The sequence below is a fragment of the Onthophagus taurus genome, chromosome 11 (assembly GCF_036711975.1).
Source record: "Onthophagus taurus isolate NC chromosome 11, IU_Otau_3.0, whole genome shotgun sequence".
Lineage (NCBI taxonomy): Eukaryota > Metazoa > Arthropoda > Insecta > Coleoptera > Scarabaeidae > Onthophagus > Onthophagus taurus.
The window spans coordinates 18,160,904-18,183,270 of NC_091976.1; the positions used below are offsets into that span (position 1 = coordinate 18,160,904).

General features: G+C 35.5%; 1 long non-coding RNA gene across 2 annotated transcripts in view; it reads right to left on the reverse strand.

Annotated features, from left to right (window-relative positions):
* The window catches only part of LOC139431719 (uncharacterized), a 52,693-nt gene extending 35,653 nt beyond the window's left edge, over positions 1-17,040 (reverse strand). The window contains exon 1 of one of the 2 annotated variants that reach the window (XR_011641791.1): positions 16,924-17,040. This is a non-coding gene — a long non-coding RNA (uncharacterized lncRNA). Of the gene's footprint in view, positions 1-13,698; positions 13,798-16,923 lie in introns of those variants that run through there. The other variant, XR_011641792.1, reaches the window with a different exon arrangement.
* Positions 17,041-22,367: the final 5,327 nt, after the last annotated feature.

The following is a 22,367-nucleotide window of genomic DNA, read 5'->3' on the forward strand; positions in this document are numbered from 1 at the left end:
CATGGTCGTACTTACCCAGGTCAAAAATAAAGCGTAGACAGTTGTTCTGCAATCTTTCTAATTTGTTACGGAGGGTAATTGCCAGGTCGGGATACACAGCATCAGCATAATCTATGTGGGGCAGTATTAATGAGTAACAGAGATTACGACGGACGGCAAGGGGAAGAAAACAACCAAGTTTACGCAAAGAATGAAAACAAAAATAGACCTTCCCACAAACAGACTGAATCTGATGCCGCCAAGACAGCGCTGAGTCCATTGTCACCCCCAAGTTTTTGACCGTATTGGTGAAATGTATAACATTGTCACCGAGTATCAGCTGCGTATCATTGGAAGAGTACAATTTTGCAAGTAAAGGTTTTGAGCCGAATGCTATAGCTTGCGTCTTGGCAATATTTAAACTCAGGCCAAAACATTTAGACCAGTGAAGTATCCTGGACAGATCATCATTAAGCCTCGCCATGTATATCGGTAGCTCATTCACAGTTGTTGATGTATAGATTTGAAGATCATCCGCATATAAATGATAGTTGCATGAAATGAATTTGGTAACATTGTTTATAAAAATTGAAAAGAGTAATGGACCCAATACACTTCCCTGAGGCATACCACTATGACTTTGAAACACAGAAGAAGAAGATGAAGTGTCACGCACACAAAAGGAACGTTGAGAAAGGTATGATCTAAACCAAGTAACGCACTCAGGGGCAAAGCCCATAGCAGACAGAGACGACACCAGTAAGCTATGATCCACAGCATCAAATGCTTTGCTGAAGTCCAGCAAAACTAACAAGGTTATTCGTCGATCGTCACAGCTACGCTTAATATCATCAGTAACCTTGATGAGTGCCGATGTGGTACTGTGGCCCGGTCGGAAACCAGATTGATAGTCTGTAAGTAGTTTATGCTCATCAAGGTAATCCTGCACTTGATTGTACACCAAGCGTTCAAGTGCCTTAGATAATACGGAAAGTATCGATATTGGCCGAAAATCACTCAGGCGAGTAGGGCACTTAATCTTAGGAATGGGAACAACGCAGGCCTGTTTCCAAATTGTAGGAAAGATCGAAGACTCTATGGAGAAATTAAAGATATGAAGCAATGGTGGAGTAATTACCTCCAAGATGGGAAGGAGTTGCCTAACACTAACATCGTCAGCACCGACACTTGTAGAGCGCGTTTTTGCAAGAGCGTCCCGAACCTGAGACTCCTCAAACATGGTGAAAGAAAACCGAGAATTGACGAGAGCAGAACCACTGATAGTGAGCAATGTTGACTTCTTGATTGACTCGTCGAGAGTAGTGAGCGAATTAGCAAAATAAGCACCTAAAGAATTACAATCAAAGCTATGGCATTAAGGAGTTTCAATTACGCCAAGAGAACGCATGGTCTTCCAAAACGTTTTCGGTGCTGTATAAGATAACTTCTGATAAATGTAAGTTTTTTTGGCATTTCGGCAGCGGTGGTTACAGAGGTTCCGTTGCGCTTACGCATAAGATCTCTGATCTCGTTATTGAGCCACGGAGCAGGCGAACGCCTCGTTTTTCGCAATTTTAAAGGTGCATGACGATTGTATAAGTTTTTCATTTCTGTATTAAAGAAATAAACATAAACATCACAAACATCTATAGTTTTACGTGATATAGACGAGGCCGCTTGCGTCCGATGCGCTATAATATGATAACTAGTTTCAGGTTGATATAATGTCAATCAATGAGACATTACGAACATATGACCTCGGCTTAATTAGTGTAGAGATTTACAAATTCATTTGATTAAACCGAAGTCGCTTGTGGCCGAGGCGCCACAATATGATAACGAGTTTTAGGTGATATAATATTAACCAGTTTCAGGTTGATATAATGATAATCACTGACAATGAGTCTCGGCCGCAAGCGAAGACATTTACAATTTCATTTGATGATCAGTTTCAACATAACACCACAACAAATTGATCAGTATCAAATTGTTTACATCATGTAAAAAAGACGCGGCCGAGGCGCCACAATATGATAACATTGATAACAGCTTAAAACTTAAAAATTCGAAGACGCAGGTTATAAATAATATTAAGTGAGGTAAATTTCCAATTATAAATATTTCTTAGGAAAGGTGTCAGGATTAAAACAACCCTGCATTTTGATTGTTTTTATCGTACTAGACAGATATTGTCCTAAATTTCTTTTACGAATTCTTTGAATGCATTTTCTTTAATTCACCACCAAATAATACGATTTCAAAGCTTAACGTTTAATCGATAGGACATTTAAATCTACCTATTGTTTTAAATCAACTCTTTTGATGATTTTTTTTGTAAAAGGGTTTATTGTTTTAGTTCTTTTTGTTATGGTCGGAGTTCAATATGGCGTGATAAATCGTGATGACAAAGATTGTGTTTGAATTTTGAATTGAATTGGATTGACTTTTTTCGCGATTGTTTGGTGTGAATTTTATGTAAAAGTGTAAGACGCAGGATTAAGTACATCATCACCGCCCACCTCCGTAGCTTTGTAGTGGAAAATATATAGCGCCATCAGGGGAAGTACCTACGGTGGAGGAAGATCTTTGTTTTGTAGCACGCGCGCGGCGTTGAATTTATCGGCGAAACTAACGGTCCCGTATTCATCTCGCGGGACGGTTAAAGGATTAAGCGAGCAACAGAGAGGCCAAAAAGGAGTGTACGGGTTTGGACCGGCTGCTCCTTGCCCTGGGACGCGCGTAATTCAAATGTAATGCGGTCGCGTAAATTTGGACCAAGTGAGCATAAATATTTATGGGGGTGGAATGTAAATTTAGGGCGCGAGGCGGCTCCTCCGACCGGCAAGAAGCGAAATTTAGTGTCAGTTAAGTTGACGGGAGGCAATATGGAGTCAGACGGGACAGCGTGGAGGCGGCCCAACACAAATCACCCGCCGAGTTAAACAACGTCGCCGCAAGAAACTTTACACTCGACAGGCACATGCCCCGGGAAATCCACTGTATGTCGACCAAAAGGAATTTCTTCGATCCCTTATTCTCCATTTCCACCAACTCCCATATATTCATCTCGCTATCTTTTTCTTTCTTTCATCACCTCATTCCAAGTAAATTCCTTTTTTTAGTTACACAACTTTTAAAGCTTAAATTATAAAAGCACATCTTGCTTCATTTCTTCTTCATCGTCAATAATTTCCTTCATTTCAAAATCATAACTTTTGTTAAAATATCTCTTTTCTTACTATCATAAATTTGTGTTGTTGAAATTGATCATTTTAATCAATTTACGGTGCTTTCCACGCTTTTCCGATTTATTCTTAGTCTACCTCTCGAAATAATGGAATTAATTAGTTGGAATTGAATAAAGTCGTTTAGCGCACCTTATCAGATTTATCACGCTCACTTTCCTATTTTCCTCATCCTCTTTCCTTCCTCAAGTAGAGGAGGTTTCGTAACCGAACATTTTTTATTTCTCAAGTCAATCACCGCCAGCAAATCATTTTAGAAATTTTATGATGTAATTGTTTTTATGATTAATTTATAAATTTATTATAATTCACTTTCTGTATTGTTCAAGTGATTCAAGAGGTTTGTTAAATATTGCGCTGGTCTGACTCCAGACTATAACCATAAAGCAGTATGCTATGCTTACTCCAGATTTCAAGAAAAATTGCAATTTCAACATTTCAAAGTGCAAGAAAATGTCTGGAATTACTCAGAGTAAAATCTAGACTTCAAAGAAATCTCTAGGCATTGGCCAAATCCCAGATGTCTAGAAATAGTCAAAAATTACACTACTAAGACTGCAAGTGAATTTCTGGAATTGTCCTGATCAGAATTTAGACTGCAAGAAAATTTATGAAATTACATGAGCAAGTCAAGAAAAAGTGCGGAAATGTATTGGTTAAGCTTTAACCAGTAACCAGGAATCTTATTATTCGCACTTCACTTTTCAATAAATTTCTGAAATTACACTTTCTTTATTTTAAACTGCAAGAAACTGTTTAAAATCACCTTGATCAATCTAGACTTCATGGAAATTTCTGGAATTATATTGAAATACTCTAAACTGCCAGAAATTATCGAAAATTACACTGTGAAAGCTGTCAAATGCATGAAATGGTTTGGAATTGCACTAGTAAAATTCTATATTTCAACAAAATATCAAGAATTACACTGCGCAGATTTTTGAATAACGTGTGTAAATGATACACATCAATTTCAGATATAAGAAGAGGTCCGATATCACGCTACATTGATTTCAGGTTCTGTGCTCCGAGAAAAGCTGTAATTACATTGGCTAGATCCTAGATTTCAAGAAATATATTACTAAGATATCAAACTATCAAACGATTTCAGAAACCAGAATTTCTGAAATCACCCTGACCAAAATTTACACTACAAAGAAGTGTCTAGAATTGCATTGACAAATTCTAAACTGCAAGATAATGTTTGCAATTAAGCTGGCAAAACTCTAAATTGCAAGAAAAAGCTTGAAATTGAATTATTCGTATTCCAGACTTAAACAAAAATACTGAAATATTGATTTTAATGCTCTTCATTTTGGGTTCTGGTCTGAAAAAACATGATGGAAATATTCCTTTGGAATTGTTGGAGCTTAAGAAGACACTCAACGACTGACTCGTTGGATCTCTTCCAAAGTAAGCTGGGTTATTGCATGTTATTTTGCAAAGGTTTTCAATGTTTTCAAAATAAGTTTCCTACATTGTAAATTTTCTACTTTTGAAATAAAGTTGAAATATAAAAGGTTGCCATCATGAATTGGGAATGTACTAGTGCCATAAAAAAGAAAAGATTGTTTCGCAAACATATCGCTTCAGATAAACATAACAATTTTGTTAATTCTCACTCCTTTGTATAATAAAAAATCAAAATTGTAGATTTTAGGAAAATGTCTGAATTTGAAACTGCAAGAAAATACCTGAAATTACTCAGACCAGAATTTAAGTTACAAGAAAATGTTTGGAATTATATTGATATATGTCTAAATTGCAAGAAAATATCTGGAAGTATACCTGCAAAACTTAAAAAAAAAGTTTTAAATTGAATTAATAAGGTTCCAGACTTCAACAAAAAATCAAAAATACCACTGCGCACAACTGTAGCCGTTTAAGTTCCAGGAAGTAGGGGAAAACCACTGTTGAACTGGTATTCAAACAGTGCTATCGCGCTTTTTTTCAATGAGCACGAAAACTGCTGGGTTTCCTCGACATAAAATCAGAACAGCGCGATCGCGCTGCTTTGTACTGAAACGGTTAAGACGAAGTGTGACACTACACCGCATAAATTTCAGGCATAAGAAGCGATCTGAAATTATACTATATAGATTACATGTTCTGAGCGTTGAGAAGATGTCTGAAAATACATTGCCCATGTTGCAGATTTTGAAGAAAATGTTTGGAATGATACTACCCTGATTTGAAACTGAAAGAAAATATCTGAAATTACTCAAACTAGAATTTAGGTTGCAACAAAATTTTTGGAAAATTTCTGGAACTATAATAGCAAAACCTTAATTGAAAGAAAAATTCTGGAATTAGTAAGATTTCCAACAAATGCGTACTATATACTGCTTAGTTTCCACAATTCATGAAAAAGTCTAGAATGAATCTATGCTGTGTTCAATAATACATTGTTATGCAACAAAGTTGTTAAAACCTGATGTGGAAAACTTTTCAAATTTTGCAGAATTTTAGCCAAACACGTTATTCATTTATCATTTGAACTGATTCAAACTGTTTCATTTTCAACTTTAAAAGTTCAGGTAAAATCTTCACTAACACATTATCATCATATACAATATGAATCAATCATTCCAGTGCTTCATTTCAATATGACATGACCTATCATCTAGATTTATCAGCCATGTGGATTATGTTATCGATCCACATTTCGAGGTAATTGTTCTTCATTCAATTAAAATCATTTCCTTTTTGTTTCTATATTTTTTGATCTCTTTTTCATTCTTTTTCTTGGAATAATGAAATTAATTAGTCAAAATTAAATAAAGTCATTTAGCGCATCCCAGGAAATTTATCGCTCTCACTTCCCTGTTTTCCTCATCCTCTTCTACTCGGTTTCCTAACCAAGGAACTTTACGCGAAAGTACTCGAAACCTTGAAAAGTTTCCACGACAGCCCATTTTCGCAAACTTACTTTTGAAACTTACTTTTTAGGTCAATGAATTAATCACAATCATAATATTAATTCAATTTAAAAAAATTACATCTAACCGCAAACTAAACAAAATTTGTTTTCCGGGTTTAAAAATTCAACCCTTTGGAATGGGTTAGTGATTTATATTCGTGCCCAGTTCCGGTTGGAGTACACGTCATGGGCAAGTCTAAATTCGTTTCTAATTCGGACCAGCCGTCCGGCATGATGGATGGTGTGTTTATATGGCGAGTGGCGACGTACAAAGGTCATAGGAGGGAGCTGGTCAGCGTAATGCCCTTTTGGGGCGCGACCCTGGGGTCAATTGGCCGGCGCGAGGACCTCAGGTCGAAAGCGGTTCCGTCGAACCCAAAAAAAACATAACCGGTTTTTGTAAACCTTTAGGCCCAAAACTGATTGAGTTGAAACGATCAGGTCATTGCTTTAATGTTAATGTAACTTGTGGCGTGTCCACGACAACCCTTTTTAAAACATTTTTTCAGGCAACGTTAAGTAAACACGATTACTTTCAATTTCTTCGTCTCACTTAAATCCGTATTAAATTTCGATCCATCATAATTTTTTATAACCCACATATATATTTTTTTGATTGTCTCAAAAACTATATTGTTTACGAGTAAAACACAACTATAAATTTTACCGCATTTTATGGTTAGTCGTTTTCTTGATTGCGTTCTACTTCACAGCAAATAAACTTTACGATTGGAAAGAGACGTTCTTGTTCGAAAAATGTCTTTTACCTCTATTATCGAAAACTAAGCGAAGCCTCGGTGCGGTGTTAAAGTCTTCTTCTTCGTTTCTGTGCAACGAAGACGATACTAATTTAATATAGGGGGATGTCGCACTAAAAGTTAATATATATGTTAATAAGGGCATATAAGCAAGGACCTTGCCGAGTCGCCATTATTAGCTGCTTTATTACTTTATCGTTTAATATCGTCTTCCATGAGAAAGACATGTCGTAATATGAAAAGTTCCTCTTTCAACCATAATATTAGTTTAGTAGTTAGTACACTTAGAATAGTTATTATAATTTTTTTTTTGTAACGTCGACACTTTTTTTATTTCTTACTTAAAAAAAAAAAACGCTTTTAGCTAAACCGATAAGCTATATTCCTGAAATGGCTAATCACATAGAGTTTTAATTGGTTTTAAGTTGATCATTTTCTGTAGTCATTTATGTTGTTGATCCAATATATGGTTTTAGTAAATGATAAACCTCAAGCATGATATGTTTATCTACCTGCCAAGGTGATTTATGACTGCGCAGATAACTGGGATAGCTAAATAGCAGAAGTCACCTTTATAAACGGGATTTGTTTTAAATCATTGAAATCCATAAATGGTCCTGATGAGATAGCACAAGACGCCTTCCAACATTCATTGGCAATGTTATAACCTCTGCGTACTGCATTGGTCAGTGATGTAGAATCTAAATTGTGGTGGTAATAGATGATAATAGATATAGATCAGATCACGATCAAATTTGGAGTGGCTTGAATATAATTAAAGTTATCTCAAAAACGATTTTGACGCTGACGCCTTAAACTTGCGTCAGAATAAGACCTCCACTTGCAAAACATTGAAAGTGTTAAATGTTTACTGTATGACATGTCTTGCTGGGTCTAACGTGTTATTTATATCGCGCAACATCAACGGGGAAACTCAAAACGTTAAAAATGAGAACCATCACATTCATGGATGTCCTGTTATCATACAATTTACTACATGTTAGAGTAATATTGTTATTTCTGGAAGAATACTTTTCTGAAGGTCCATTCTACCTTCTATAATGATATATATCAAAAATGATATGTTCAGTTGGGTTGCTTCGACTTTAATGCTCTTCATTTTGGGTTCTGGTCTGAAAAGACATGACGGAAATATTCTTTTGGAATTGTTGGAGCTCAATAACACACTCATAAATCACTGACTAGTGCTATTGCATATTATTTTGCAGAGGTGTCCAATGTTTTCAAAATAAGTTTCCTTCATTGTGAATTTTCTACTTTTGAAATGAAGTTCAAATATAAAAGGTTGCTATCATGGATGGGGAGTGTACTAGTGCCATAAAAGAGAAAAGATTATTACGCAAACATATAGCTTCAGATCAACATAACAATTTTGTTAATTCCCACTCTTGTGTATAATAAAAAATGAAATTTTCAACCGTACATCATGCCTATTTACTTCTAGACCTCACAAAACGTTAGCAAACCTTCTCCTGACTATAAATCTTCTTTCCTAACTTAAAGTTATTCTTTAAATTTTTAATCCCTAATTTTAAGCTTTCTAATTTAGTTACCTGGCGCCGAATACCTGCAATGTCTTTACGTCTATCTTCACTTTCTATCTATCACTTCTAGAAGATGCCGAAATTCCGTCATTTCCAACATTCAATTAATACTATCTCATAGTGCTCCACAACAACAGCAACAAAATAACAACATAACTCCAACAAAACCCATGATTCCAAATATTTCAGATACTTGGCCTATTGTTGTATTTGTGGTTTGGCCTCCACTATTTCCTGATTGGGCGATAATTAGTTCTTCTTTAATTCCTTTCGATTGTTTTTCCCATGCTGTTATTTTTCCTTCTTCTTAAATGAATGTAATTCTCCATATTTGAGCCATTTATTTTTTTTATTATTAAACTCGAGTGGCAGGAACACCATGTGATATTTGTCGAAAGGGGTTGAGAAGGATCAAAATGTAAATAAAAGACTGACTTCCACATCTACATGTCCTCCGTTTCTGTAATATTGTTCGTTTAAGCTTTAAACGGTTGTAGCAATAATGCTGAGTACAGATAAACGATTGAACTGGCGATGACATGACATTTTCCAATAATATAAATTTCTCGTTTATAAAATTTAAACAATTAGTCTTTAGAAAAGTCTTTATGTGCAATATTTAACGAGATGTGGTGCATGTTATATACAGGAGATAAAAACTGAAGTTATAGTAGCTACTTCCAAGACAAATTAACCTACAAAAATTTCAAACCTTTTAAATCTCGTTTATTAATGTCGTGCATTATGCAAACTTTTGAACATTTGATAATGACTAGTCTTCTGGAGAAACTTGCTTATTTGGGTTCTCTACTTTAATTGCTTGGAATATTGCAAAGAATATTTTCCAAAAAGAAGGTCTATGTTAGCGACGAGGTTGGGTCATTGCATGATCCTGAATATCTTCGCTTTATGACTTCACGAGATGATGTCGCCTTCCTAGTTGGTTGATAAATCCAAGTCATTGAATGTATTGGATTGCTTCTTAGGTGTGCTTTTTTTAATCGTACTACAAATTTTAATGTTCAATTTAAGGTTGGTCCTACTTCAAGTATATATGTCGCAATATATGGAATATATTTCAGTCTAAATTCTACTTTGCTAGACAAATAGCATATGGCTAAAATATTTTCAGACAAATAGCTCTTTAAACATTAATTCGTTGTTTGCTGTTATCAAAACAAGTAAATTTTTGTATTTAGTATTTAAGTTTTCAAGAAACACATCGTTTATTTCTATTTTTATTAAACTTACTAAAAGTATATGAAACTGTTATGCAAATTTTTGAAAATGATACGCAAATAATTTCGCTCGTTTGACACTCATTCGTGACTTTAATTTAAGAAAAGTAGGTTGATTACGATAGGAATTACTTTATTTTATTATGAATAGGTACCTACTCTATATTGCATTGTTGTATCGAAAAATGGTATTTGCCTAAAACAAGCTTAGACAGATACTATTTGTCTTGTCTAATAGTATTTGCCTAGACATTTAATGATAAAACTGTAACGAACTACTGTTTACCTAGGCAGATAGTATCTGACGGAGGTTATCGTTATTAGGGAGGCATTGCAATACATTTCCTTAGAAGCAATATTGAATATTAGTGTCATGTCAGAATCTAAAAGTGTTCTGATGGCATCGACAAATATTGACGATTTTTCACTACTACTTCATGTTTTACTTAATATCATGGTATTAATATTGAACCAAGTGGGTATGGATGGCAATGAACAGGTAAATAAATAGATAAGAGAGCGAATTGAACCCCATTTATGCTTTAAAAATTTTAATTTTTCATTATTTTCTAGTCTAAAGTTGTATAACCAGACTAGAAAATAATGAAAAATTATTATGAATTATTGTTGTCCTACACATTTAGCTAGAATGAATATAATTGAGAGTATAATGTGGTTCTGAGATAGCGTAGTTGAACCATATTTTCATTAAAAATAAATTGTTAGTACTGCCATTGGTAGGAATTGGACGAAGTGGAACCAATCCATTTTTGAATTGAGTGGATCGTGGAAAGATTATAAGCACATGCCATATATACAGGGTGTTTCATAATATATGCGCAGGACTTCAGGATGTGATAGCTTGTTCAAAAATTTGAAAAAAGTTTCTATCAACTTACCCTCTAAAATGCTCCATTTTCGAGATACAGGGTTGAAATTTAATAAAAAAAATTGTTTTTTGCGAATATCTTCGGAACCGTTTATCGTACAGAAAACATCGTCTATCGCAACGAAATTGGAAAGGATTTCGGCCTCATCAGCCCAAATTGAACGCATATTTTCAAACTGGTCATTTGTACATTCCCCGTTACGAAACCGTTTGGATTTTGATCGCTCAAGAAAATTGTTACATATATATTTATTACACGCATAAATCCGCGGAAAAAAATTTATCTCATGACTACTAGATCTTTTTATTTTTATTTTATTTGACTGATTGTAGATTTTGTTTAATAAATATTTTCAAAACTAATCTAAAGTGTACTTTGAATTTGACGCGTTCGTTTTCTTTTATTAAAAAAAAACTTAAAGGCACATTAATCTTAAAATTATATTCAAAAATAATTAATTGATTAAAGATTATCATAGTTTACATTGTCTACATCTCTACATTGTTTACATGAAAAAGTTTGTGTAAACAATACTTATATTACTATTACCTACTATTACTTGTAGACAACGGGAGTAAAGTAAACTTTATGGTCTACGGCACATCCCTGCTTTAAAGCTCATGACCTTTAGTACCTTTTTTGTGTAGAAAACATTGACGGTTCAAATGGGCGTCTCAAAACCGTACTTTTTCCAGTGGCGTAGAAATTGGGGAGAAAAACAACCACTACCCCTTCAAATCCTTTACCAATTATGACTTTAAAAAAATTTTTTCTCGCACAAAACTTAGCTTATTATAATCAGAAAATGCTTACAAACGCTGTTTTCTGTACGATAAACAGTTCCGGAGATATTCGCAAAAAACGATTTTTTTATTAAATTTCAACAACCTGTATCTCGAAAATGATGCATTTTACAGGGTAAGTTGATAAAAACTTTTTGTCAAATTTTTGAACAAGCTATCACATCCTGAAGTCCTGCGCATATATTATGAAACACTTTGTACATAGTTGACAATATGGTTGTTTCTGTATTCGCACTAATCAATGTGGTAATCAAGAAAGAAGCTTGCCAAATCAAGAAAAAAAATTTAAATGGGGAAAACAATCTTATCGTTATATCAGGGAATGAAACATGATTGTAGTTCTCTGTTTTAACAGAAGAAGTAGTACAAAAGAGTTGGTAAATACGCGCAGAAAAGGGTTTCGAAATATTGCAATGCAAAAAGATAAACAAAAACGTATCGAGATAATTACCAAACAAATTAATAAAGGAATTGACTACTTATCTAGGACTACTTTTTATCACAATATTTGAACAAACGAGAAGGCTTTACACAAACGTTGGCCTAACGGACTGATTTCATAGTGTAGGTGGTGACAAACTAAAGCTACACGAATTTATCTCAACGATAAGATGCAGAATGTAATTTCACCGATTCATCAAGATTTGTCATCGTCAAAGCTATTTGGCACCTCCCATCAAAATACATTTTCGCTCAAATAATATTCAAATATTCGCATTCTTAGCCACAATTCGACGCTGCCAAGCCAAAATTGCATAAACGACATTTACTTGATTTCCCAGAAAGCACAAAAAAAGCTTTCTTTACGTCGTAATGAAATAGGCATTTTACACCGAACTTTGCGATATTGTATCGATTAAAGTTTGTTTGTGGTTATGTCGCTTTAACTGTTGGATACAGATTTAAAAATCCTTTTCAGCGTTTAGGCCATTTTGGCTACAACATGGGCACCATCAAACATGACTCAGAGAGCATAAATATGCAGAATGACAAGTGTTGTATCAACCCGAAGAGGCTATTATTATTATTTTTGCTGTTTAAATTCATAAATAATGATTTAATAGATATATGATGTTAAATTAAGTTTAAGTGTCATAATGTTTAAATCCTAGGATAAAACTAAAATTATGAATTGAATATAAATCGAGATGGTTTTGTAAGTAACCTCCTTTACGAATTTTCTTACGTCCCCATTTTCGCGGGGGTATTAAACTGTTTGCGAGCGCTCGTAATTCGTCTCCATTGAGAAGTTCCCGACTTCTCGCCCTCTTTCACAACTTTGCGCTTATTTTTCTAATTAAGAACTCCCGCTATCAACAGGTTGCCGCTTCCTGCGGGCCCGGCTTCTCTCTTGAATAATTTTTAATTTTCTCCCCGCGAGACGATGGAGAAGAAGTCCTAGTAACCGAGATATCCTTCTCAAAAAAAAATAATTTTGTCTTCTTCAAACATTTTTTGCTTTACTAAATCATTTGATAGTTTCGTTTTTAAAATTTTTTATTTACCTAATAATCAAGAAGGTATTCGTTTCTTTTGTGATGATGATTTGATTTTATGGTTCATAAAAAATTCGTTTGATTTTTTATTCAAAAAAATTGCTAAAAGTAAAAGACGCTTTAAAATTCCTTATTGTCTTCACCCTTAAAATTTTCCGGAAAAAAAAACCTCTTACACCTTAAGATCCCGCGGGAATGTCTATAAATTGGGGAAAACCGTCACTCGCCGTGCAATTTAAGGGGGACATTTCTTCCTGAAATGACCGAAGGGGTCTTTCCGAAGGATCTCCCTTCGTTTTGGGTCCCCTGGAACCCAAATCTCCCCTTCGCGTATTAAGTGGGAAGGACGACGACTACGACGACGAAGTAGGAAGGAGTAGCAGGAGACGTAAAGGGGGTTTGGCGTGGTGTAGAAGCTTTTGGGGGACCCGTAGGTCTTGGGGGTGGTGGAGGCGGGAAGCAGAGAGGTTCTGTGATCAATAAGTGTCCGCGGCTAGTGGCCAAGCGGTTGCTAGGGCGAGGGAGAGCGTTGCTAGGCAGTGTGGTCGCTAACAGCCCCCGAGGGTAGCATCGTGATGGCGTCACACTGCCGCCATGTTTACCCACCTGCTCTCCTGCATGTGTTAGAGAAGCAAGAGCGGCCCGGCAGGAAAACCTAAAACCGGGCGGTATAGAACAGGGAAAACGGGGCCCCGCTACGGGCCTCCGTACTCCGTGTTGTTTGTTTTCAATTTCGCGGGGACCGGAGTTTATGCACGCTCTTATGGAGATTTGGTTTATGCCCCCTTCGTGTTATACACGTACCTTCCTTTGGCGGCAACGGCAACGGTGGCCCCGAGGGTGGTGGTCGTATTTACCGCCCATCCCCCCACTTTTCCTCCCAACAACGGATCCTCAGAGATCCGCATTATCCGGAAAGTGTCTGCAAAGCGAGACTTTTAATTACAACGACTTCACTGTTTTTCTTTTTGATTTCTTTTATATCCTATTCAAATTCAGCAACAAGTCTTTCAATTTTTCTTAACTCTTTCATAAAATCATTTTATCCTAAACAATTTTCTATCATCTTCAAATTTAGCAACAAGTTTTTCCTCAAAAATCAAAAATTCTATTAGGATATAAAAATGAAATAGCATATACAAAAATGTACAGGAAAACGAAAATCGTGTAAATTCAAATGAGAAATTGTGCGGCGAGTAAATTGCGGAATGTAAAGCAAATGCTAAGTGCTCCGTTTATGGCGAAAAAGGGGTGGGAGGCCGAAAGGGGAGAAAGAGGCGGCAATAGTAAAACGCTGAAAGGGCTTCCGGCCCTGTAAATTAAAAGCGGCGAATGCAAACGACATCGAGGAGGTTGGTAAAACATTTTTATGGCCCCAACAGTGTCAGGGACGTGAATGGGGCTGGGTCGCGCGAGTGGAAATTTATTCGGGGGGCCAACGAATGGATTTTCCTCGATACAAATTCTCGTATTTAATACGATGGAAACGAGGACAAAAATTTTATTAGAAAATGATGTAGTTCTTCAAAAAAATACTAAAATTGACCGTTGGTCCTGGAAGGTCCAGTTTTGTTGGGGGATGTTGAGATCGATACGAACCGGAAGCAACAAAACGGCGGGGGACAGGGGTCAACCTCGTTCTTATTGGTCAAATCGGGCATACGCTACAAAATGGCTGCTGGTTTCGAGGTCCCCTTCTTTCGCGTGTGTACTGGACCACAGCATCCCGCCTGCCTCGTCCCCTACGTGATCTCAGGGACTCCCACGGGACACCGAGGGGGTCGCAGGGCTAACTGGATTGTTCAAAATGTCGAATCGATAACGCCCGGCTTCTTCGTTCTTACGTCCACCCTCCGCATATACGAATTTTGACGTTTTTTCTTTCTTTTTCCTTTCTCTATCATTTCCAAGGTCCGTTGAGTAAGTTGAACATAACAATAATAACTAATGCTAAACCCAAATGATTATAGTTCTAGGTATAGTGTTAGTTGTATATAGTAACAGTGCTAATGTAAAACTAGAACTAACACTAGACCTGGAAATAGAAAGTTTCGAGTTTAGCCGTGCGTCTTCAGAGCGTCTAGTGTTAGTCCCAGTTTTAATTATTATGCAGCGCTAGACCAAGAACTAGAATCATTCAGGTTTAGCCGTCTTAAGAGACGTACGGCTAAACCTAAATGTTTCTAGTTCTAGGTATAGTGTTAGTTTTAAATAGTAACAGTGCTACTGTAAAACTAGAACTAACACTAGACCTAGAACTAGAATCATTTGGGTTTAGCCGCACGTCTTTAAAGACGGCTAAACCCGCATGATTCTAGTTCTAGGTCTAGTGTTAGTTCTAGTTTTAATTGTTATGTAGTGCTAGACCAAGAACTAGAAGCATGCGTCTTAAGAGACGTACGGCTAAACCCAAATGTTTCTAGGTCTACTTCCAATGTTAGTTCTAGTGACAGTCCAAGTATAAAACTAGAACTAACACTATACCTAGAACTAGAATCATTCGGGTTTAGCCGTCTTTAAAGACGTGCGGCTAAACCCAAATGATTCTAGTTCTAGGTATAGTGTTAGTTCTACATAGTAACAGTGCTAGTGTAAAACTAGAACCAACACTAGACCTAGAACTAAAAATATTTGGGTTTAGCCGTGCATCTTCAGGCTAAACCCGGAACTTTCTAGTTCTAGGTCTAGTGTTAGTTCTAGTTTTAATTGTTATACAGCGCTATACCAAGAACTGGAATCATTCGGGTTTAGCCGTCTTAAGAGACGTACGGCTAAACCCAAATGTTTCTAGTTCTACTTCTAATGTTAGTTCTAGTGACAGTGCAAGTATAAAACTAGAACTAACACTATACCTAGAACTAGAATCATTCGGGTTTAGCCGTCTTTAAAGACGTGCGGCTAAACCCAAATGATTCTAGTTCTAGGTATAGTGTTAGTTCTACATAGTAACAGTGCTAGTGTAAAATTAGAACTGTTACTATGTAATATATGTTACTCCTCAGACGCATGGCTAAACCCGAAACTTTCTAGTTCTAGGTCTAGTGTTAGTACTAGTTTTAATTGTTATTAAGCGCTAGATTGTTGTATATTTTTATTGAAGTAGTTGAAAGGTTAAATATACGTATTGGAAAAGTACGTATATTAGATTATATAGTAGAACAAGAATCATTTGGGTTTAGCCATCTTAAGAGACGTACGGCGAAATCCGAATGTTTCTAGTTCTAAGTCTAGTGTTAGTTTTAATTTTATTTCAGTAAAACTAGAACTAACACTAGTACTATCACTAGAACTAACACAAGACCCAGAACTAGAATCATTCGGGTTTAGCCGTATTAAGAGGCATGCGGCTAAACACTAACACTAAATCTAGAACTAGAAACTTTCGGGTTAAGCCACTTCGAACTTATTTCTGAAAAAGTGGAATTCGAAACGTTAAACACTTTTTCAAAAAACTTACCCCGAAAGTTTCTAGTTCTACACTAGTAATAGTGCTTAGTGTTAGTTCTAGTTCTAGTTTAGAACAACAAAATTTCAAATAAAACAAATTTAATAGAAAAACTTCTTAAAATAAAAAAAACTCTTTTATTAGACACTTCTATATTCAAAGCACGAAGTTGTTATGAAAATCATGGTTAAACTTGAATATTTTATTTTGATCGTTGGGGTGTGTCGTGAGGACGAGGTGATAAGGAAAAGTGTTGGACTTTCACTATCTAAGGAAAGAGCGTAAAGGTATCCTTGGGGTTATCCTTGGAAAGGCTCCAAGGCTAATTTAGTGACAAAGTCGGAGCACTTTTCCTTCTTTTGAGATTCGGCTCACGTATCCTGGCGATTGCGCCCTCCGGTACCGCTTCCGCGTTTTAAAATTCATTACGAATTACGCGAAGTGTAAAAATTCGCCCACTTTAACGCCCTCGGCGTACTAACAGCGGCGAAAGGGTTTTCAGTGAAACGAATTCAAGGGAAAGTTTGCGAGAAAACTTTTTAATTATATGCGCCAAGAGGATTTGAAATTGATTATGTACTCACCTAAAAATATAAGTTGTGATCATTTCACACACACGTCACTATAAGTACTGATCTCTTCCGCGTTCAAAAATCTAAAACCTAACTAACCCAACATATGCATATGTATTGTTCGGCCCATTACGTATGCCAGTCAAATAGTATGCAAGGAACGGCGGGGTACGTGCCACGTTGTTCCTATACCCTTTTCTTTCTAACCCCCGTAGCAACCAAAGGGTTGAAGGGAACTCCTCCTTTTCCGCTACCTGTTTCCAAACATTTCAAATAAAGTTCCTACTTAAAAACTAGTTTTTAAATGAAAACATTTCTTGATTTCCGGTGAATTCGTTTTAAATTGGTTTTAGATTTAGGTTTGACATATTTTTGAAATTTTTGAATAGAATTTTTTTCCCTAAAATAATAAAATAAATTTCAAACGAGTTTAACCATAAAATTTTTAGTCACACTCGATAATTTAGATTTCCCCATGTAAGGATGGCGTTTCGAATGGGTAAATTGTGCTTTCTGCATGCTCCACATGTAACCGTTCGCTACGTGTACCGCGTTAGTAAAAAGGGTTCCTGATAAAATAACCCCATTTGAATAAGTAACTAACCCTTTCTCGCCCGATTTCAGGTATAGAAACTGGCGGCGACGATTTCGTCAACCGACGATTTTATCGAGATCTGTCAAGCTGTTTTGTAGAGTACCACTCGAATCCCGTTCCACCATTCTCAACCAAACTCTAATTCGAACATAATGTTATCGGACGATGTTGATTTCATGATGGGCACTTAAAACTTTTTTGTATCCCTTAAAGCGCGCTAGACCGGCAAAAATCGAAAGCTTCAAAAACGCGATTTAAAAGATTGATAAATGATTATGTTGTCAATTGATGGGTTAATTTTGGTTTTTATTTTTTTAAGTTAGTTAAAAGTAATAAATCCTTAGAACGGGATTTGTTGAGACAGAAAATGCCAACCACGAAACTTACAATAGTGCGACAAGCAGCCCTAGAACTAATTAAACTTTCTAACTACCGTGGCTTTGGCGGCACCTAGACGAAATACGTGTGTTCTTGGTTGCTATTCGACTCACACCATTTTGGACCCCCTTTAGAATTTCAACCCCCCTTCTAATCCCCAACTTTATCCCCCCCTTGCATAGATGAGAGGATGTCAGTTGTTTCAAATAAATTTTAATTATCTAATAGTTTAAAGAAAGGTGTCTACTAAAACTAGAATTCACTACTTACAACTTGTTTTAATTAAGTGCTTATATTTAAAATTTTCTTTACTCATATAATTTAAAGCAAATTAAAGTTTACTAAAATAGTTATTGATTAAAAATGTTTTATCTACGAGTGCTTGGATAAGTAATCATTACCACACTCATTTGAGGTGATTTGAGTTACGTAATGAAGTTCATTACCGCACTGGTTTCATTACGTAACGCATTTTTAGCAAAATCAGAACAAACTTAATTTATTGAAACGAGCAACAATACAAAAGAAAAAGTGCTACCTATTTAAAGAGAAACAATACTATTTATTATAAACATTAATTATTATGTTTTTACATTTCGAAACACTTATTCCAGATGAGTAAACATGTTATTGAAACTGCCAATAATTCAAAATTGTCAACAATCATTACAAAATATCTATAAATGTCAAAATAGACCTTTTAAAAGAAATTGATTTTTAAATAATTTTTAGCAGTCGTAGATAAAATGTTGTATATCACACGTGGACTAGAGCATAATTACAGTACTCGTGTGAGTACACGACTCGGTCTACGACCTCGTCGTGCAATTCTCCACACTCGTACAGTAATTATGTTTCTAACCCACTTGTAATAGAAGTAACTATTATCTACGACTGTTTGGATAAGTCATCATTACCACACTCATTTGAGTTGATTTGGGTTACGTAATGAAGTTCATTACCGCACTGGTTTCATTACGTAACGCATTTTTAGCCCAATCAGAACAGTCTTAATATATTGAAACGAGCAACAATACAAAAGAAAAAGTGCTACCTATTTAAAGAGAAACAATACTAATTATTATAAACATTTATTGTTATGTTTTTACATTTCAAAACACTTAATCCAGATGAGTAAACATGTTATTGAAACTGTCATTAATTCAAAATTGTCTACAATCATTTCAAAATACTTTTATAAATGTCAAAATCGACCTTTCTAAAGAAATTGATTTTGAAGTAATTTTTAGCAGTCCTAGATAAAATGTTGTACATCACACGTGGGCTAGAGCATAATTACAGTACTCGTGTACAGGAGTACTGTAATTATGTTTCTTGCCCACTTGTAATATAAATAACTATTTCGAATCAACGTTTATATTAAATAGATTAGCAAAAATTAATTTTCTCAATACTAAAATTAATAAGTTGTATTGTCAGTACTAATCTGGAAGACTACATCTAGAAACATTTTTGAAGAACAATGAGTTCTCTTAGCATAGCAGCACCTTCTTGAAAAAGCGGCATTAATTGTAATTCTTTAGCAGGTTACTTTGTTGAGCCATCTATTAGTCTTGAAGGTTTAATTAAGAAATCTACTTTGCTCGCGATTCTGCTAATACGCTCCTAGGTTTTTCTAAACTACGATTGATGTGATCAAATTCATTATGCCCCTATATTCTTGCTCAGCTTGCATTGCTACTGATAAAGTAACTAAGTGATATCCATGCTATGTAAAGATCTTGGTGTATGTTCAGGAACAGTTCGCTCATTACACTTACTAATAATATAAGGTGTGATTATCATGGCAGATAAATAACCTTGTTGGTTTCGCTTTGATGATCATATTGATCATGGCCTGATGGCGGCGTCTCTGTCTGCCATTGGGTTTTCATACGTAGATGACCTTTAACTTTATACTCCAAGTATGGATGAATTTCTAATAACTGTGGCACAGTTTATGTATTAATAAGACTTCTTTCTGTGATAAAAATAAGAAATAACTCATACTAGACAGCAATTATATACAATACCCACATGCAATCTAGAAACTGGGGGTGATTATTGACTTTATATCGCAATGATCTACGCTTCTGTTCCTTCTTCTATTCCTATCACATGGAGGGTCCCGAAAAATCACTCTGATGATTATTACTTACATCCTAGCCATGTCCATGGGTATAACCACAAATATCAAAAGTTAATCTCATATCCTAATAAAATTTCATCTGACAGACGGACCGTTCCTCTTGGATCTGATGTGCCAGTGCCTTTGTCTTCAACTAATTTTCCAGCAATCTCTTCAGAGTCTTCAATCTCCAAACATCCAGTAGTTCAAGGCTCCGGTACCGGATATAAAGCCTCTGGATGAAATTCACCTCAGTTCTTCTTTTGGATTAAACTTGTTGATCTGACTAGAGATTTGGTTGCGGTGTTTTGAAAGTTATCTCCATACTTCTTGGTCAACAAAGCAAATAAGGAGTCAACATTGAGTCAAAAAAGAATGGCCGAAAAGAGTAAATCTTACAGGAGGCACCAAGAATGTAATTCAAAGCAGCTTAGTTTTTCAAAAAAATGTATTATTACCCCCCTCACCTGGATATAAAACTGGGTGTAATGAAGCAGTTAAGCCTATTCCAAAAGGTGACGATTATTTCAAATATTTATACAAAATGTTTCCAGGTTTATCTGAAACCAAGTTGGAAGAGGGAATCTTTGTTGATTCTGATATCCGAAAACTTATGAAGCATAACGAATATGAGAGTAGCATCACAGCAACATGAAAAAGAAGTTTGGGTTGTCTTCGAAGACGTCACCAGTAAATTACTAGGTCATTACAAGAATCCTGATTAGAAAGCAATTGTAATGAATATGCTGGACAAGTTACATGCATTAAGTTGCTTCGTGAATGTCAAAATATATTTTCTTCACTAGCATGTGGAAAACTTCAATTTCACGAGTCTATCCGGATGGTACAAATTACCGTCTTGTATCTTGCTGAGACGAACTAGTGCTTGCAGAAGACTAGATACTGCCGATCGAAACCTGAATAGTGTTGTCAGGAAGCTAGGAACTACTGGTTAAGGAATAATACTGGTAATTCAAGCTACTTATTGCTAGCAGAAGACTACCGTGTTGAACATTTTCTTTAATTATTGAGTTTAACTTCTGTGTGTTAATAATTATTCAATTCCGCTTCGAATTTAAGAGTTCATAGTTTTTACTGAAAAAAACAATTCTTCTTTTATTGTTATATCTGGTAAATATTGTTTAACAAGTTTCTACAAGAACAAATCCTGTTTATTTTTGTTGCCTAATTAATTACCTCTGTCAATTATTGCAGCTATGCCTGAATAAAAAAAAGGATCTTCTTTCTTATATTACTTTATTGTTGGTAATTTGTAGAATTTTTGTTATAGATACTTTTAAATTTCGGATAAAGTGTATTTGAGCATGCTTTCATTTCAACTTGATATCATAAAAGCTTCTATGAAAATAATTATTAAACTAGCTCCTTTGTGTTTACTTACGCTGTAGTGTTGTAACTTATTTAAAAAAGTTTATAAACTTGAAACGAATATATAATCTTATATTACGTTCATTAACAACAGCATATCATGTAAAAATGACTCGTGGGGTTTCTGCACTATCAAGTTTTCCATGCTTACGATAAAAGTTTCTTCCCCGGGATAATATTAAACCAAAAGGTGAAGACTAAATTCTGCTGCTAGATACTTCTTGCAAAAGACTATAATTGAAGACCACGTTTTGAAGACTATTTGTGACTCATGTTGTTTCAAGTTTTTGTCCGCTTACCATGACAGCAATATAAGACTAAAAGCAATTCTTTGACCGATACGTTGATAATCTCGTTGCAAGGTGACAGATGACATCAGATTTTATACATTGTTTGCAGTATCCTTAATTTTTGAAGTGTTATTTGGAACCTGCAATACAATTTTTCAAAAGTGGCTTCTGATATTATGATCATGTCAATCATATCAATCAACTGATCATTAGTTAGGGCAGAGAACAAAAAAATCTGCTTTGAATGATTCTGGAAACAAGCAAGAAATGCGGCAACTTGAGAAATTTTACTATTTAATTTTTTCTTGTTCCACTAAACTAAGTACTTTTAAGTTTTCATCGTCTTGGAAAGAAATCCTGTCGAAGGATAAATAAAAATCGGATCACACTTGGAAATTCTAATTTGAACTGACTTGAGGTTGTAACGGTAACATTTACATCTGTTCGATTTTTTTTATTTTGAAAAGCAATTTTGAAAGATCTAGGTCGCGATCGACGACAATAAAACTCGTAGAGGGAGTTATTTTAGCGGCTGCTCCGACCTATAACATTACGCATTCGTCCTTTTCCATTCGCATCAACTGCTATTTCCGGACTTCCGCTCTAACGGAAAGTATATAAAACCACCCCGAGCTCGATTCTTCTATGAAAAAGGTGTCTGCATATTGAAATGGGT